The 17,832-nt window shown below is 34.9% G+C and overlaps 1 protein-coding gene across 1 annotated transcript in view; it reads right to left on the reverse strand.

Moving 5' to 3' along the window:
* Window positions 1–17,832, reverse strand: part of LOC108755434 (nuclear migration protein nudC) — a 90,286-nt gene that overhangs the window by 1,393 nt on the left and 71,061 nt on the right. The window lies entirely within an intron of this gene.

Below are 17,832 nucleotides of genomic sequence, written 5' to 3' on the forward strand. Positions count from 1 at the left end.
TAAGAGAACTCTATTTAAAAGAATACCACGTATTTATATACATATACAATTTGTTTCCTCATGATTCTATTTTCTATTGTGATAATGTTTTCCTACATTCTTTAATCAATATAATAAATTCGTATCAATTTATTTTGATGCATAATGATTGTATTTCAAGTCTGGCAACTTGAATCGCCGCGATATTATATCTTAGAACCGATAATTATATTCGTATATTCACATATGACTATTATATTAAGTAAGACATGCTTTGACCGAAAATGACTTTTTTCTCTGTTATTTGTGTTTAACCACTTTTCGGTCTATTTCACTTAATATTGCTTAACATAATGACATGCAAAAACTCTGCAGACTCTCATATATGTTGATACGTCCAAAAGAGAATGGATAGATGATGGGGAGGTTGAGAATTGTTCTCAGCTTGTTTTTTGTCCTTCTACGATTACGATCTCGTTGCAAATCATTGTAGTTCGAATCATATTCTGTGACCTCGGGCTCAGATTTCGGAAACGAAAAATCGTAATGACCTCAGAAGAAAACCTTGAACATTTGGAAGGTTCGTGGGGGCATTCGAATCTTACGAGCTCGAATTGAAAGATGAAAGGCGCATTGTAACAATTCGTGAAGCGAAATGGTAAAGGTTCGGTATTCCTGGGATACACCTCATTAACCACGAAGAGTACTCGCTTTAATTGATAGCAAGCATATGCGGATCGGATCTTGACTTTGGGACATTGCCAGTTCAAAAGAGAATCAATAGTAAATTGATCACGAGCGTGAATGTTTGCTTTATGTGAAAACGTTCGAATTTGGAGTGTCGGACAATCGTTTTTCTATCGAGTCATCAATTTGCATGATTATCTGAATCATTATGCCAATGAAAATCATAATTATCGGTAATCTCATATTCTTATTAAAGTCAAGACTGCGCACTGTATGCCAACTAAAAATACTGTGATGTTGAATTTCTAATTTAATTATCTTATCACGGACAGTCAAGTATCCGTTTGAACCTTCGTTCTGACGTGAATTATAAAATGAATAGTAAAATTCATTAATACATATTCATGTATCGTCGCAACCGAGTAGTTTCTGCGCCTCGGACGTCTCTATATTTCAATTCCAATTTGTGACGGGTAAACAATTCAAGCTGCTAAGGTTTATTACATATGCAAATTCCGCTGCATTATCTTGAACCTTCTCTCGAAATTTATCGATTCACGTTACTCAAGTGACAAGGTAAAGTCTCACACATTTACGTAATTTTCACGTTGCGTGGCTGACAACTTCTTGTAACTCATTCCCGCATAACTCGTCACTCGCAACACGAGTCTTTCCAATTCCGTTTGGATTTAATTAACGTCTGGATGATTAAAAAAAAATTATATATATTTTATTTCGTGTATATTTTTACTCATTACGATATTTTATGATACATTGATTTCCAATAAGGAGATCGTAGCGGCTCACATGCGATTATCCGACTCATCTCGCAGTCACTCTCTCGTTCTTGGATTTCCAGAATGACGACAACGATGTGGCGGTAAAGCCGGGTGCACCGGTGCGTGGAAACGGATCATGGCTACCGACTTTGTGCCCGACGTTAACAAAATGGAATATCATTATAAAAGCGGCATCATAAGAAGGCGAGGAAGAAGACGGCTATAATAAAGCTATTCACTTTGTCGAGGTCTACCCTAAGTAGACTGTAACGTATACGCTTTAATAATCTACGAAACATTGGAATCCCCGCTATAAAGTCAATTCATGCGTCATAATTAATCCTTAGTATATGTAATGATTTTTCAGTTCTTTACTACACGATGGGTAGTTCGTGTCTCGGGTTAAATTAATTTTCATCACTTTCACAAGTATAAAAAAAAAATAAGTAAGTGTTTCTAATATTTTAAAGAAAAGAAATGCCCAAAGATATGAATTACCCAATCGCGTGTATTAAGGGTTAAGAATTCATATTATTATTTGCTTTTCACAATAATACTCCGTTTCTTTTTTTAGCCATTATTTGGCAATATTTTCTCAAAAAGAAAAAAAAAAAATCTAAAGTAATATTGTTTTCTTATCTATTCTAATACACTGGCTTCTGTTACAATCGATTTCTGAACAATATTATCATCGAGTCATGTACGCCATATAAGCGCAGTAAACATTTATAGTTTAGTGACAGCGTGCAAAGATCAGCTGTTCTTATGTGTATTATGACTGGCAATCATAGCTGTATTGACACAGCTTGCTCGCAGAAGTTCTTACCGAGTAAAGAATGGATTATCTCTTATTGTACGTTGTAAAGATGTTTTGCGTTTAAATAAGATCATTTCAAATAATCATAGTACAAAGATCTCAAATTTCTTCCGTATTTACGCTCGTAAATTATTTTATTTCAAACGTTTATGAAAGCATTATTATCATACAGAAATTAACTAATACTTAGGGCCAATTATTTTTTTATTGTATCATTTTAGAAAATTTAATAAGAACAACATTTCGTTTACAATATACAAAATTAAAAAAAAAAAATAAATCATCAAGAAAAATGAGGGAGATAGATACAATTCAAGCTATATTTATTTTATCAATTTTAAACTTCAACAATTTCACAAGGTCATTTAAATTGTTATCCTTTCTAAGAAGTAAAATCAAGTAAACTTGTCAATAATGTTCGGACAACAAAGCATAAATACATCGCTGGTCAATGAAATATGACGAATGTTAAAGTATAAAGAAAAATATCGTTTGCTCATTGTTTACATATCACAACATTATATTGCAATTCTTATCACTTTGACCTGGCACCCGCATAAAACAAACGTATTATATTGATGTTGCTTAAAGACTTGCAAAACGCTTAGTTTTACCGATGCATTAAGATTAAGTTTGTGAGATTTTTTTTAAGATGTATTTTTTACGAGTTTTAAAAATAACACGAAGATTACACATTATACGAATTCATAGTCTTGAAGTAGTGATGAAGCTTCGTTCGCGACCTCGGCATTCGACTTGTCGTCGTGAACAGGCGAACGTGACTTCGAAGGTTATTACGGCTGTGCATCGTCTCGTTCGTGAATAACCGATTTATTTGGCACTTCGTCGGAATCCTTGATACTGAAGTATCGGATACATTTTACTCGTTTGCGTAACCGAATAGTTTGTTTATTGCTCATAGTCATCATCGAATAACATGCCTCTTTTCGACTCGCGTCGAGATTGACATTTGTATTCTCGACATTTGCATTCGATATATAAACACGCGACTAAAACTTTCCTATTTAGATATGAGCTTTTAGTAGTAGGTATATCGAAAATTAAAATAAAATTAATTGCAATCAGCGATAGATAATCACATAGACTTAATTAATAAAAACGATATCTCAAGACACCAAGATGATAGTGAGACACAAATAAAAATACGCGCGAATTGACATACTACTTAAATAATTACAAAACAACTAGTTTAGTAAAATATTAATCAAATGTTAATAATCACCACTGTTCAAGATGAAGATCAAGAATATCCACTTTTATATTTAATAGCTTGTTTTATATATATCTCATCTTTAATTAAAGGCCAATGTTTCGTTCTGTTCTTTTGTTTTCATTGTAGCTTCTGACAGAGATATGTAATGTTAAAGGAAATTAAAATAAATTTTAAAAATTCGATGGATTACAGTCTCGTCATTTTAGAAAAAGGACACATCTTCATTTATCGATTTGACATTCAGATTACTTTGTAACCATTTTTAAATTAATAAAAGCACATTGGAAAATAATTAACATTGATTATATATTCGAAAGAATGTTGAAGCGTAATAAATTGCTGTAATTTCAAAAATAAAAATTTTGCGAAACAGTAGTGAATCAAAGGAAAAACGATGAGAATAATTTGTATAAAGATGGCTATTTATATTGACGGATTCCATTTATACCTATTAGCGTGAATAAAGATTGATTCATAAATGCTTATTCTAGAGTCAAATGAACGCGGAGTAAAGTAATAAAGTGCACACAGTAATTGACTCTACGTAAATCTGTAAATATTCATGGATGATAACAGACAAATGAAGGAAAATCATGTCGAACGTGGTACAATAAAAGACTGAGAATAAAATAAGCATTTGAATGTCGTTTAAAGTCAATTTTCCATGCAAATTGACTTTTACATAACGTGTTACGAACTATTATCAAATCATAAAGTTATTCTAATACGTTCAATTATATTTAGTTGGAAGTTTCCACAGAAATCTTCGAGGTATCTATTTTATTGACGTATAAAGATTTTGTCATACTGTTGTAATGATATCGCATTCTGTAAATAATGTCTATCGGCCGCGGTTAATACAAGGTGTCTCACGTCGTTAATAACGCTACAAAATCTGGTATTTAAATTAGCAATTATCCACACAAATCTCACGTTTTTCATAATCAACCTGTTACGGCAAAAGATATAATTATCCTGTGACAGCCGTTTCATTTAAGGCGCGCTTTTACAAAACTGAACACTGTTATCGCTAATTGGTATTTATGATAAGACATAAAGCGACGATATAGATAAACATGTAATTTATATTTAGCTTCCAGTAGATACTCCATATAGCTCCGATAAATAAATATATATAATCCAGAAATCTATCTATTATCAATTTACATATTTCTATAATAATTAATAACTAATTGTAAATAATTACTGCTACATTTACATTGCACGGAAAAAATAATAGCACAACATTTTATTTCAAAGATTAAGTCCCAGCATTAAAAAAAAACACATTATAATTGCTCATAGAAAACAGAAGATAAAAAAATTACAAATATTTTACAATAGTTACTTATAAAAAAAATATTTTATGTATACAGGTGTTAAACAAAAATGTAAAGAGTATTTATGAGTATTCTAGGTAATAAAATAAAATAATAATGAAGAACATCGAAATTGTGAATTTGGCGTTTTTTTAATTATAAATGTTTAAAATTCATGTATATTAGTTTTTTTTTGCGCGTAAATATTTAAACAAATATTAACTCAAAATCACAAATCAAGAATTATGAATAATTCAAGAATTGAATAAAATTTCAATGAAAGTATCTTTTAATTATAAATGTCTAAACATTTATTTTAATGTATAAATGATTTAAGCACTTTTTATATAAATATTTAAATATATATATATATAGTATATGTGTGTACAGGATGTTCCACAGGATACCCCGTATGTATAGATATTACGAATACGATATATTTTCTCGTTATTCACCATTATGCCAATATGCCAGTAGTTTCGTATTCACGATTACGATAAAAAGGAACCAAGAAGTAGCAGTCAACGCAATCGAAGAAGTGCATGATCGAAAGGATGTGAGAAGATCGATGAGCTTCTCGCACCGAGCGCGCAAGATGCATATACAGGTGCATCGCGTATTTCTACAAAAGTACGTGTACGTGTGCATCGTTTTGTACGCGAGAAGAAACGAATCTGAATGGAAGAGAGATAGATCGAGAGAAGGAGGTAAAGGAGATGGGAGGCACAGATAAATCGGCGCCTACGAACGCGTATCCGGCTCGAGGAAAGGATTAGGATTCTCGACGTTGATTTTGTGCAATTCGCAATGATCAGCGGATCCAGGGGTGGGGAAAGAGACGAGACAGGGTGTGCAATACACGTTAATACGCGCGAAAACGCGGCGGGTAATTTATACGTATGAAAAGATGTTGCAAAAGACACGCCGCTTGCTGAGATTAAAACGGAGAAGTTGCCGTCGCGATAATAAGCGCCGACAATGGATGTGCTTCCCGAAGCAAAAGTGCATCGCGTCAGGGGCGTTAAGATAAAAATTGTTACAGCCTGTAGATGCGGAATTCAGGTCGCGGTGAGGAGTAAACCGGAGAGGCGGGAGGCCGTAGGTAAATATTTCTTCACACCACAATCTGGAATCGGGCTAATGTAGGTCGAGCGTTACTTTACTTCAATCATTAATATATTTACCTTCATAAATAAGCGGATGTAACACGCAATTCATGTTCACGCGAAATCGTGAAGAATAAGACCAGAGGTATATTCGATAAGATTAGATGTTAGATACATCCGGCGGTATATTAAGCAATAATCGTCTTATTGCAGATACATGTATATTAGGGTTGTTCATTTTAATCAATCCTCTTATCTTAAGGATATCTTAAAATCCTTAAGTTTAAGACAAAAATATTTTAGACAAAAGTTGCTCAGTTATTAAGGAGGAAGAAAATAGTGATTTTGGTTAACCTTGAGAAGATATCCTTAAAATTTGTTAAAATTTTTTAAATTAAAACCTCCATTTTTTTTCTTTTATATTTATGTAGCCAATTTCAAGACTTTCTCGAATATTATAATAAAGTATGAAGAGAAGATGAGCTTGAGGACAATGTGCCAACTAAGGTCATCATCTTCTCTTCATTTCAAATTTAATTGCTTTAAGATAGTGGATTGACTAAGCATATTGATTTGTTAACTTTCAAGCCTCATAACTTCTAAAATACTTAATGAAAAAACTTTATTATAGTGTTTTAAAAAAATCTTGCAGTCAATTATAAATATAAAATAAAAAAAAAAATAGAAGTTTCAATTTAAAAAATTTTAGGTAATCTTGATCTAACCTCAAGGACATTTTCTTAAAGTCAACCAAGACAGCCATCTTTCTCTTTAGTAACTAAGCAACTTTTATCTGAAACACTTGTTTTAAGGGGAAATGCTAAGATCATCTGTCTTACCGATCAATGCGATTATTTTCCTAACTCTTTACAGATTTAAAATTCTTTTCCACAATTAAAGCATAAACGGTAGTCCAAACCGATTGACTTTATATTAAAAACGAAAAAAAAAAAAAGGTAAAAAATTATAATTTTTATCCCTGCAGCCCAAACAATGTTATTAAATAGTCCAAAGTGAAGCGTGTTGATTCTTCTCCATGTTTACTACTTTCAATAATCGTTGATTGACGAGATTCGCGAGGCAGAGAGTTCTTTTGATATTAATCGTTTGGAGCTTCGTCGCGACACTCAGGCGCGATACATCGTCGACGGGGAGAGGCAGGTGCGGCTTCACTACCATGATGGTACCAAACCGACGTGTCGCCCTCGGTCTCCTCGGCGAAATCGTGGTCCAGTGGTAACACAGTGGCAGTGTGCGCGCCAGTCAAAATTCCAGGGGGCCGGGCGAGACCGGTTCCTCCCGAAAAATTGGCGCCGAGCTGACCACGTTTCGGGTCAAAGAACGGCCTTGCCTCTCGTCCGTCTCTCACTCCCGCGGCCTCCTCTCCACTTCCATCACCTCTCCCGTGGTGACTGCTTCTCGCGCTTTTCGCGTCCTCGCGATTCCCCTCTTCACCTTGATTCGCCATCGGCATCACCATCGATGTCGGTGGCGTAAACGGTGATCTTATGTCAAAGGAAAAAAAATAAAACGATGAGGACGTAGATAAAATTGCGCGTCTCACGACGAGGACTATTCTGAGATCGTCATATATCGAGCAGTTTCTATTTTACGATGTCCAAAATCAACGACTGTTCATCTCTTAAACAGAAAATTTAAATGGAAAGAATCAAACGATATATTTACCACTAATTGAGGGGCTATATGCTAATTCTAATCTGAAATTCGATATTAGCATAAATCAAATCGTATTCGAGGCAAGCGATTAAATACGTCATCACTTACAGATTTCTATCGCTGATCGGCAACATCCTTGACGAAGTGTGAACGGACAAGACTCTAACTTTCGACAGACGATGTGACCTCTTCCTGACTTCAAGTAAAATTGTTCACGTAAACAGAAATTTGTGAGTTACGACAGATCAGTTACATTATCAAGCAGATAATGCTTGATACGTGATCGCGAAAGGCAACAAAAGCGAGCAACAGTACGAAAATAAGCACTCTCTGTCTCGTGTGTATAAGGAACTCGAGCAATAATAAGGACCTCTCTACTCCAGTTTGAGAAAGCGCAGTGTTGTAATCTCAGATAATTTCGCGTGAACATACCTGGCCGTAGATGGCCGCTGACTTATTACCGATTTGCTCGCATTAGATGACTTTATTCCGTATCCCGTATCAATTACGCGTGCTTAGTCGTAACTCACTCAAGCCTCTACTGCAGTCTCAAGGCGCAGTAGTAATCACGTACGATTCGGATAGCAGATGCTCCTGTCAAACTTTTTACTAATATTTATACGAGAAATTTACCTTGCGAAACTTGCTCCTGTTCATTATAATTATATATACTATGAAGATTCAAGTATCCACACGTAAAGAAATATGAAGGAGACGGAAGACAAGTGTTATCTTCATTGCTCATAATTCTCATAAATGTTGCGCAACGCACATGAATAACGCAATATGACGTTAATCGCGGGACCGAGTTGATTGATATACGTTCAGATTTTCACGAGAGAGACGAAGTTTTTTTACGACGTTAAACGATAAACATCGGTATGTATGGACAGATAGGCGAATAATGGAACACGTGGAAAATTGCTTGGCCGTTGCTAGATGAACGGTAATAACAATCGCTCTACTTTCGCGGATTTGCGGCGAATGCGCGTTTTGCAAATTGCGCCCTGGTGTAATGGATGCTTCTCGTTTGGAGGCGCGCGCGCGCGCGCGCTAGCAGATCGTTGCTGCCGACGCGCATACGCGCTACTTACGCAATTATCAAGAGAAGGAGACCGAGAGAAGGAAAGAGGGTACGCGCGCGGGAGAGAGGAATGGTGTGCCGCGACCGCCAAAAGTGAAATCGAAAGATCGGGAGGAGGATCAAGCGGAGATAGGGGAGCTTCATGATGCTAAGTCAAAAAGGGAAGTGAAATGAGTATGCAACTCCCTTGACGCGATTCTCTCGTATCGCTTAGGGCTTAGGCAATCGACGATCGAAGCAACGATCTCTTGCGCTCTCTGTAAAAAAAATGAGTAATTCTATTGGTCTTCACATTCTGCTTACGTAATTCGTACCGAAAGCTATAATTTCAAAGACTCGGTATATACTTGCGAGCGTACGAGTATCTCGTGTAATTAAATAAAATAAGTTGTTAATTACTAGTCAATAAATTAAACATATCGCATCCTTACTTCGAAAGTGACGCAGTTGAATTAATTTGTTTTTCTTCGTAAAATAAAGTTTTCTCCTTTTTCCAGAAAAGAGGAACAATTATTTTTCAACTTAACGGAAAATTATTGACTAATCAAATAGTATAAGTAAAAAGAATGTGTGCTCTTATTCTTAAAAAGATAATCGAATGTCATTTTTATCATCTTCGTTTCACAACTCTTAAAAATCACTTTTTTTGAATTGTGACAATTTTGAAATCCTACAAAATTATATAATAAATTGTATAATAAATCTAGAATAGTTCATATTAAAAGTGACATAACTCGAAGTATCACCAACAATTTATATTTACCATTATCAACTAAAATGACTAAATTCAAAATAAAATTTCTTCAAATCACTTCGATCACTAAAACTATCTTAACTCTATAAATGTTCTCTGCAAAAGACTCTCCTTTTTATTTACAAAAATAACACAAAGTGTGTCACTTTTATGCCAAATTAGTTAAATTAGTTTTGATTGGTGATTGATAGAATAATCTTTATCTAACTGACTCTTGATAATAACATGGTAATAATCAATTTTTTTAATCGTGTCATTTTTGAAGCAAGAAATATTAAAATAAAATTTAATAATATTTAAATAAGTATATAAAATAATATTTAATAAGTATTATTTAAATCCAATGACTTTAACATAGCTTGTTACAACTCTACTTCATTGTTTGAGGTTGTATTATGAGAAAGGATGTTGTATTATTAGAAGCGAAAGAGAGAGAGAGAGAGAGAGAGAGAGAGAGTATGTGCTGTGATACGTAGAGAAATACCACAGTAGCATGAATAGGTACGAGCTCGCGGGAATATTCGAATTATCGGTGCTTAGAATCGAGAAGAATGCCTTTTCCGGTGCCTTGTTAAAGGACCACCCGCGTGCATAGTCTGTTATGTATAGCAAAACTGCGCGAGCAATCGCAACCCCGTTAACTATGCTTACGCAAACCGTGCCGCTGATGACCATTGTTCTCAGAGCAAGCGAATGCCTATCGTTGACTTGTTATAAGGATTACGCATTTTTTCAGTTTTGTTCAATTGTGCCTATCCAACTGATTTGAAAGCGAAAGAGTATATAAAGAGATATTATGGTTATAAAAGATTTAGCAGTGATGAAAATTGTAGATTATTATCAGCAGGTAAATGTAAACCGACATTTCCGGTTATTTTCAAATGTACATTATCTAATCATATTCTAATACAGAAGCATTTGGCAATCACTTCCTCAATGATCTTTTTTATCTAACAAAAATCGATGTTAATTAAATTTTTAATGAGAAGATATATAAAGATATAAAGATATAAGGTTTAGGAGATATAAAGATATATATAAAGGTTTACGTCACAACATGTTTCCTCGTAAAAAAATTTAATACAAAGGATGCTAAATAAATTGTGTATATATTGATATCTACTTCAAATTTTTAAATACGATAAAAAATCTCATTAAAACATATAACTTTCGTTAAAAACAAAAGAGTCATGTAAATGTTTATCGAAACTATACGTTTTTAATGTAAGAGAGAGAGAGAGAGAGAGAGAGAGAGAGAGAGAGAGAGAGTTTTTAATTCTATAATAAAAAAAAACCTAAAATTGAGAATAAACCACTTCGCAATCGTGCGATTTTAACCTTTGATCAGTGACGCAGGTATCTGCAGCTGTTACGTTTTAGAGAGAGAGAAAGGCCCAAATATCTTCGTTTTAGATCATTTGGGAATTTTACAAAAAATCAAAAGATAAAAGATTGGGCAACGAGCCAGATATAAATACAAAAGATTATTTAATAATATTAGGTTACAAACGTTTCAACTCCGATCGAGTCATTTTCAATGTTAGAAAACAAATTTAAAGTTACAAAATAATAACGTCGGAATATATCTGGCTCGTTGGCCAACCTTTTATATTTTGATTTATTCGAATCGAGCCATCGTATTTCTTTTTATTTTTACAAAAGATGATAATTTATTTCAATCGATATAATTCCTCGATACAATATTCCTGATTAAGATTATGATAAATAACGATATAAAAACAGATATATGATGTAGGTTCTCTCGTAGGGACATATTATTCATGGAATTCTATCCTTGTTTTATATCTAATAAATGATAAAGATAGAATGATACAAAGCGCTAATAGAAAGAAAAAAACTTCACATCTTTCCGAACGTGTGTAGTAATTATATTATCTCTCATTCTACGATTTTTATGATATTACATTAAGTTTTTCTCTTTCTATATTTCTCAATACTATTGTAGATAAATAAATTAAAAATACAAGTTATCTTGTATGGACTTTCGCTTTATAGATCTGTAATGCAATAAATTCTTTTTTACATTGAGAAAAAAATTGTTCATAAATTAGTATCTTTCTTTCTTTCTTTTGTTGGAGAATGTATGTATTTAAGTCACATATAATATGTTTAATTCAATGTGGACATTCTCTTCATCATGTGTGTGTGTGTGTGTGAGAGAGAGAGAGAGAGAGAGAGAGAGAGAGAATTAAAAACTAAATTAATTTAATCAAATAAACTATTTTTTTCAGTGTATAACTGAAAAACATAGATTATTATAATCAAATTGCCGCAACAACCTAGCAAACATGCATAAAAACTTCAATAAAGATTAGGATTAAATCCTATGTGCAAAAAAGTCCTAAATATCACTGAGCAAATAAATGTCGAAATCTATATTTATATCATTCTCGGTTACATCTTAGGAATGATCTTCTAAGAGTTTAAGACACACTTCTGAAATCATTAATGTATCTGAAATACGATGAAATAAAATTTACATTTTATCGAATAAGCCGTAAAAATATTGTTCCGTTAATTATAATTAACGAATTTGATATCGATTTGTGCACGTTATACCGTAAATTTACATTATTAGGTTATTTACACGGTTTTAATAAAATGTTAAGGTGTAGAACTCGCTCCTCAAAGGCGTTAAATGCCACAGCGCTCGTGTACTACTGTTTTGTAAATATCTCCTTGACATGCTTGCGCACAAAAATGTGTGTACGCGGACGGGATCGTTACGAGCGTTCGATTACGTTTAAGTGCATCATTATATCTTGTTTTTGAGCGATACTGCAAAATATCGACGATTGGTCGCTCGTGGTAGTTAAACGCATAACTAGTAATCCTCGTGTATAGCGGGAACGACAATGTCTATTACGATGACGCATCATAATTTGTCGAGTAATATGCTCGGAATGTATCCGCAAGGGATGATTTGCTCATAAATTTTTACGAGGTGCCCAAGCATTTTAATTGCGTACAATGACATCCGCTCTTGCGTAACTATTAATACAACAAATAGTCACAACTCACACGCACGCATTCGCCTTTGCATTGCAATGCTTAAAAGCAATTTCATGTCGATATGTTGCTAATTATTACTTTCCCTTGGGTGGATTGTTATCCCGGAGGAGGTGGTTATCTGTTTGTCTTCAGCGATTATTCTGTTTTACAGATGGATGGAATTGGCAGATTATATGCATTTTCCACTATCAATAACTACATCATAAATATTATCATCATTATCTTCTTTCTTTTTACTTTCATGCCTGTCGTATATCATCGATATGACGTGTGTATACCGCTAATTACTAGCAAACTGTCACTCGGTAACGATCTCTCCTTGTCCCCCACGATTAAGAACACGCTATAGTAACGAAGGATTAATTGCCGGCTGCTGAAGTACATTCGGATTGGGAAATAAAACCGATTTCACGTGATTATTATTACGCGCTTGATAATTATCGCTGTCATTAATTTAAGAATTATTTTAATTAAGAATGACCATACAGATAATTTTTATCTGCTTTATCTTTCATAATCGGCGCACGCATATTTTCGCGCAATAAAAAGCTTTTATTGATTTCACCGATAGGTACCGTGATCGTCGAGCAAATTAATTTCATCGGCATCGCTGCATCAGAGAACAGCCGACACTTCGAAGGAGCGAAAAGGAGTGCGACTAAGCCGCTAGTTGAAAATCGCTCGGATCGCGATTATTGATCTGGGTCAGCGAACACCTTTCACGCATCAGTCGAACGTTACTCAACATTAATCGTTACAATTTCTTTGTTCATGCTGAGTGCCGGGAAAATTACAGCCGCGTCGCAAATGTATGTTATGCTGCATGTTTGCGCATCGTTTGCGCAATAATGCCCATTCAAGATCAACGTCATCGTCAAACTCTGCATATCGTGTATCGATCCTTATCGTCTTTTTGTTGCTTATAAAAATAATCCAACAACGTCGAACGTGCGGCGGAGAAACTGCCGCCTGTAAACCAGAAACTCTTGGGATTGTTGAGAAAGAGTGTCTTCCATGCTGCTCGTCAAGGTAGCCGAGCGGAACCTCTCGCGGTCGATAACTTCTAAGGATCATTAACGTCTTTTCTAGGGGGATTACACGTCATTGAGAAGAGTGACGCGCGGTGGATCGCTGCAGAGAAGACTACGCGTATTGGGAAACGATGCGAGGTTGATCCGGGTCGCTTCCACGACGGACGGCGAACGGTCGGCTGGCCGGCCGCGACTCTCGTTTCCCTCCACGAGCGGCAGCTCTCTCGCGCTCGCAGTCGGTGACACTACGTCGGTGTCAAGGACTCCGAAGGATGAGCAGAAGTCTGTAGATTTATTGGATTATTTTGCGTATATGTTACAAGGCCAAGTGACACCGTCGCGAAATCGCACGACGTGCTGCCCAATCTATGTTCCTTCTTCCGCACAGTGCATCAATCAATGCCACTGATCATAATTAATGATGGTTTGATAATGATTAGATCGACTTGAAATAGATAAATGTTATTCCAGATGATTACGCACAATTTATATAGATAACATTTCTCTTAATGCTCAACGTTACATACATATTCTATTCTTATTCTCGTAAAAATATCTTTCCTCAAAAAGAAATTAAAGTCGATTTAATAGTTTTCTCGACACATTCTTATGTTACTTGTAATTTAACTCTTATATTAGTTTAGAATCAATGATTATATTTTTCGCAGATAAAATTTAGAAGCACGTCTAACCAAATTGTAAATTATGTACCAAGATGTAATTTCTTAGACGTAACGAATTATTCAAATTTTTTACACTTTCATTAAAATAGAACAAAACTAATAACAAACTTTCAATTTATAGAATAAATGTATTTTATAATTATTGTACTACACTGCTGTTACAATTATGATCGTTATTAAGATAAAGCTGATTATAACGAGTAATAATCTCAGTTCTCGCTTAATAAAATCTTGACTAACTTGCAAGAATCACAAGACACAATTCATAACTATTGCAATGTAATTATGAGACGGATTATTTCTTTTGATTTGGGCGATTCTTTATCAACTATATAATACATGAAAAAAAGACAAAAAAGCTATTTTCAAATTGCTATATTTAAAAAAATCATATCCAAACCGAATAAAATGCATTTTAAAGCTAAAAGTTAATATTTTCGCGCATTAATAAAATACAGAAAAGATCTGCCAGTGCTATATCACGAAAATCAACGTTTTTTGATCTCCTTAATGTCATTTTTCTAAAAAAAATTGCAAGCCAATAATTAAAATTAAAGAAAGAATGTTTACAGCAGACAAAAATACATCGAAAATGACTTCACACTGGCGATAGAAAAAAAAAAAGATGAAATTTTGTTGCCCAGTGTAATGAGACGCCTTACATTTCATTAAGTTTCATAATTTACGAGGCCAGACACGCGCTAATGAGAGACTATTATTTGGTTAAGGACATCGTTACCGCAAGAAACGAGAATACAAATTCGCTAAGTAGCGCGAGAATCTTTCGTAACGTGACAATTTTGTTGCTCGAAATATGAAGAGAAATTGCAGATCGGCTGACGCGGACGCACGCACAGCACGCATTTTTCGGTAAAATTACGCTCGTTCGTCTTAAAGCGGGCTTTATTATATTTTCTCGCGAATCGGGCAACAATGTTGCAAAATTACCGGTTTCTTGCGAGGCGCGCAACGTCGTCGATCGTCAGCCGCACATTCTCTAACTGCATAATAATTGCCGTGATGACCCAGGCGCGTTGTGCGCAGGCATTGCAACTTCTACGTTTCACAACTGACGAACATATCAAAAGAAGGAGAGCGAGCAGAGGGCGTGCTATAAAATAATTAAAATCTCTGCAAATCTTTCTCGCCGGTCTATTTTATATAGAAACAAATCGGTACTGTACTTATTATATTCACAAGCTGCAAAAGATATACAAAGGCTCGGCCTGTAAACTGACATTTAAGGTTAAACGTGGCACGTGTATACGTATGCAATTATGGTTAAATTAGACAGGCACTTTCAAAATAGTCTGCAATGCAAACGAAGTTTCCGCCTTGACTGAACTAACGTCGCTTATATCGAACGGAACGATCACGTTTCTGTTTTGCTATTAGTCATAACCACTCGTAAAACGGTTTTCGTCTAGACCACTTTCCTTCGCAACGTTATTAAATACGATGTGCGAAATGCACATTCTAATTCCGCGGCAATTACCGCCTAGACCTCGTGGCTGCGCTGACCTTACAGCATTTCTGGCATTAAGCAATGTAGGCCTACGGTTCGGCGCAATTGTGTGGCAGGATTATATACAAACCGGTAAAGCGATAATTGACCATATAGTAGTACGTATTTGTTGTTTCCTCTTATGTTGCAATCGCGAGAAATATCGAATCGAGTCTTAGCGTTACCTTTCTACATGTCACTCCCTTCTCGCTATTTCATGCTTTTTTACAGTAACAGCTTTCTTACGCGTGCTTATCTTTACGACAAAACTATTGAGAACGCAATGGAGCAATAATCTCGCCTTCCGCGGATATTTTAATTACTGCAATGACCCTGAAGAAGCGCGATGGTCTTACGAAAAAAGAAGTTTGTGAGATAATACTTTTTTATTTGCAATCGAGATATTGCAAAAAATGAAATTTATTTTGCAACGGTTTCGCAGACTGTCTTATCTTTATAATTATAGAGTCATATATTCAGAGTTTTTTTAAATATACGTACAATATTATTATATACCTATACATACATTTACATACAGTAGCACGTATTTATTGCTCTTCTTACATTGCGATCACGAGGAGAAATATTGGAATACGTATGTACACGAGTGAAAAGATTGTTATCTAAATAAATTACATCGTTTCCTTATTTCAAAAGAGACAAAAATGTGATTTTCTAATTATTATATTGTTGCACTTGTATTGTTCTTAAGATTTTCAAAGAGATCATAATACCTTTTACAAGAGAGATATATTTCGAATTATCGCTTTTGTAAATAATGAGTTTTTTACAGAGAAAATTTAGAGTAACAATTCTCACGATTCGAGGTTTGAAAAAAAAAATTGTTTTGTTTCAAATTTAGTTATTTCAGCCGATCGAGATAAATATAAATTGTAGGTGATATTTCAAGTTGTGCACTTTTGATGAATTATGCCAGTTTTGTTATAGTTTTTTGTAAAATATCAAAATCATAAGAAATAGTTTTTAGCTGAAAATAAAAATGATTTTAATTATGTTTCTAAGAGAATATTCTTTTTGCCGATACCATTTAATTATTTTCTGTCAAATTGATAAAAATTTTCCTCTTTTCTTAAAAATTCAATTTTTTTGTCATTTTTTAAAAATAAAAGCATAACACATATATAACGATAATAAAAATATTTTTTAATATTAAAGAAGAACGGAATGAAACTGGATATATGACTTCACATAATTCTGGTTTATATTTTTTCATGTAATAAGTTCACCTCTAGCCCGCCTGTTGAACCGGATTTCGGAAATGTTAATGTTCTTTCAGGCGATGAGAGCATAAGTACGTAGTTTGACATAGCCGGGTGCGCGTTTTAATTGTGCGTGCGATTACCAGAATGACCCCGGGTGTCATACTGCTGACCTTAGAAGAATTTAACTCTCCTTTAAATTCCTGCATTTCGCAATTGGCGGATGCCCGCTCTACGCATTCTCAAGCACGTAGATACCTACAAGCAGCCATGTCAAAGGCGTTTAGGCCTTTTGACAAGCGTTCATACGTGACCAAGAGGTGATGAGACACGCGAGTGAGCGAGGTAGAATATAAGAAGGTGAAAAGAAGGCAGGCTGCCGACCGTATGTCCGGCAGAACGCGAGTCGCATACGGAAAATATGAGTTCAATGTCAGCTCAACAATCCGCTACCGTCCCCCTTCTCGCTCCCTGGAATAGTTTTTTTATCCGTCATCGTGACGGTCGCGTGCAACTTGCGTAACTGCAAGGCCTAAATACCGATCGCCACATCCTGGCCGGATAATCGTAGATGCAACTAGATAGAGTCTCTGCTACGTCTCTCGCTAGAGTCGTTAACTCTCTTCCCGCGTGAAGTTATCCCACCGTTCGGTAACTTCATTTAATACGAAGACACAACTTCGCGAAAGGAACGAGTTTTACGTGAAAAGCCTCGAGTGCTCACAAACGTGAGACGTCAGGCATGCCACCTCGATGAAAAATTTAAGATAGAAAGATAAATAAAATAAATTTCATTAATCGCGCGAGTTAATATAAACACACACACACACACACACACACATATACATATTCGTATAATTATTAATCTATGAAGAGATTACGTCTACGCAATCACATTTAAATAACGAACTGAACGACACCGTAA

This window comes from Trachymyrmex septentrionalis, unplaced genomic scaffold (genome assembly GCF_001594115.1).
Source record: "Trachymyrmex septentrionalis isolate Tsep2-gDNA-1 unplaced genomic scaffold, Tsep1.0 scaffold87, whole genome shotgun sequence".
Taxonomy (NCBI): Eukaryota; Metazoa; Arthropoda; class Insecta; order Hymenoptera; family Formicidae; genus Trachymyrmex; species Trachymyrmex septentrionalis.